The sequence below is a fragment of the Miscanthus floridulus genome, chromosome 10 (genome assembly GCF_019320115.1).
Source record: "Miscanthus floridulus cultivar M001 chromosome 10, ASM1932011v1, whole genome shotgun sequence".
Taxonomy (NCBI): domain Eukaryota; kingdom Viridiplantae; phylum Streptophyta; class Magnoliopsida; order Poales; family Poaceae; genus Miscanthus; species Miscanthus floridulus.
Genome location: NC_089589.1, coordinates 119,512,137 through 119,515,100, shown reverse-complemented (window position 1 = coordinate 119,515,100; position 2,964 = coordinate 119,512,137). Strand labels below are relative to the sequence as shown.

The 2,964-nt window shown below is 41.7% G+C and overlaps 1 pseudogene; it reads left to right on the top strand.

Annotated features, from left to right (window-relative positions):
* Positions 1-451: 451 nt before the first annotated feature.
* Positions 452-1,261, top strand: LOC136485509 (kafirin PSKR2-like; annotated as a pseudogene).
* Positions 1,262-2,964: the final 1,703 nt, after the last annotated feature.

The window sequence follows — 2,964 nt, the reverse complement described above, 5'->3', positions numbered from 1 at the left end:
GTACAACACTACAATAAAGTCCGTTGATAAGGTCTTTGATACGCGTGAGCAAGTCCTAACTTTACATACTCGTCTTGTTCATAAAGTGAAACATTTGTGATGTGGCTAAGGCTGTAACATGTGTAAAGATGAAGTGATCATGCATGTCATTCCTCATGTATAAAAAATATTCCAATAGAAAAAGACACATTTTCCTTGTACATCGTGGAAATTGTCTTTCCTACACAGACCATATAATCCAATGAAATTGATAATTAAATGTCAAAATCGACGAGGTGCCATGTCATCGATAGCTTATCTGTTGTTTGGCGAAAAGCCAAAATCTAAATAGATATACATGAGCTCTCACTTGTATAGATAGGCCCCAAATCAGTAGTTAATCCATCACCCATGACATTGAGAGCAATCAGAAACATACCAAGTGAAACAAACTAGCAACATCCTCGCAACAATGGCTACTAAGATATTTGCCCTCCTTGTGCTCCTTGCTCTTTCTGTGAGCGCTACAACTGCGGTCATTATTCCACAGTGCTCACTTACTCCTAATGCCATTAATCCACAATTCCTCCCACCAATTACTCCTATGGGGTTCGAACAATTAGCTGTGCAGGCCTATAGGCTACAGTAGGCGCTTGCAGCGAGCATCTTACAACAACCAATTGCCCAATTGCAACAGCAATCCTTACCCCATCTAACCGTACAGACCATCGCCGCGCAGCTGCAGCAATAGTTCCTACCAGCACTCGGTCAACTAGCCATGGCGAACCCTACCGCCTACTGGCAACAACAGCTGCTTGCATCCAACCCACTGGCTCCGGGGAACGCCGCTGCATACCAGCAACAACAACAACTGCAACAGGTCCTGTCAGCGGTCAATCAACTAGCCATGGCAAACCCTGCAGCCTACCTGCAACAACAACAACTGCTTGCATCCACTACACTGGCTGCGGCCAATGCCGCTGCATACCTGCAACAACAGCAGCTGCAACAAATCCTACCAGCGCTCAGTCAACCAGCCATGGTGAACCCTGCTGCCTACTTGCAACAGCAACGGCTTCTTCCATTCAACCAGCTGGCTGCGACGAACACCACTGCATACCTGCAACAACATCAGCTGCTTCCAGTTAACCCACTGGCAGTTGCGAACCCATTGGCTGCCGCCTTCCTGCAGCAGCAACAATTGTCGCCATTCAACCAGATATCTTTGACGAACCCTGCCTTGTCGTGGCAGCAACCCATAGTTGGAGGTGCCATCTTCTAGATTGCATATTAGTTGTACTTGATAAGAAAGCTCTCATACCAGCATGTGCAACTTCCCAGAAATAATCAATATATTGTTTGAGATTTGTCTAAGTCTATTTCTTATCTGTGTTCTTCATATATACAATTGAAACCATCAAATCATAATTAAAGACACATGCTTGGTTAATATGTAGACAATACGACATTACTTCATCAATCCTAAGATGTGCCAGCCTGACCTCTTGAATGTTCTCGTTCGGGTGTGTGCGTGTGTGTTTATATGATAGATGCGACTGTATGCGCTTGCAGCTGAGTACTTGCATTTGTGATATGTTCTTTTGAGAAAGTGATGGGCACATATGCTTTGACCGTGGCCGTTCAAATCTGGTGCACGTATACTAAGGAAAACACAATATAAGTTCATGAGCAAACCTATATGTGCCTCTGAAGTTGTTCACGCAAAGTCTTACCACTTAATTATTGTCTTTAGTAAATATTCGGTGCATATGTTTTTAACTAGAACCCAAATTGTGCATGCCACCATAATATTGTAGACATATAAGGTATCTTTGTAGCCCATGAACTTAACAACACCAAGGTCATTAAATCAGCTCGACCCTATCAGTAACAATTTTGATGTTGGTAGCAACAAAGTACAAAACTTCTTGGCCAAAAATAATTTATGACGAATATGAAGTTTAAATTATTATCCCATGAATAAATTAATATAAATTTTGCGGAGGGACACCAAACTTGTGTGGAATTTGCAGCTCAACACACTGGCTCACTTTTCAGCTAGGGAGCATTACCAAAGATGGGATGCTTTCTAATGGGCACCACACCCACTAAAATAATATTTTGATTTGGGCTATCTAAATCCAAAAGTAAAGCCCTAAGATTGAAGTACCAACCGGCCACCGCCATCCTACAATTTTGTAGAGAGAACCCACATGGAGTGTGCCATTCTGACTCCTAGCTTAGTCCAATGGATTGCAATTTCCTTCTGTGTTTAGCTTGTGACAAAGGGCATGCTCTAAAATGTTAAATGTAAAAAATTATGAAGTTCATTACTAACATGATGGTTTACTAGGCGTAGCTCAAAACACTAGAACCAACGTAGCCTACACTCACATGTCAAATAAAAATAGAAGGAATATCTTATCACATCTATATGAGCACCCATGACACAAATTATATAGACTCATGCAATTCCATCGTAAAGAAAAAAAGGAACAGTAAAGGAAGCCATCATCAAGAGTTGTTCCACTAATTTCGATTAGGTGTCGACTAAAGTTATTCTTTTTAAATATTTTTAGCCATATTTGATTTCCATATCCCAAAATGGGTGCCCAGTCCTAGCGATTAAGCTTACTAGCCCAATGTTCTCAATCTTTCGGACTAGATTCAACTCGTGTGTAAGCAAAGTCAAAATCTCTTTACATAGACTCTAACAAATTAAATATGTGTACCCAGGGCACATTGTTCTAGCATAAAAGAATACGAAGGAGTGTCTTGTATGGAACTGTTTGTCGCCGCTTGCATCCATTCTTGAGCCTATGCCTCAAAACTTTTTACAAGAGTATCACTATTTCACGGGCATTTGGATTTATCTTCCCGAGCCAGCTATAAAACGCTTATTCGACCCTGGCGAGAGCAACTCAACACTTCAGCCATGTTTTTCTTCCATCCGTCTTCTCGAGTGCTCTCAACTCCGCTGGACCC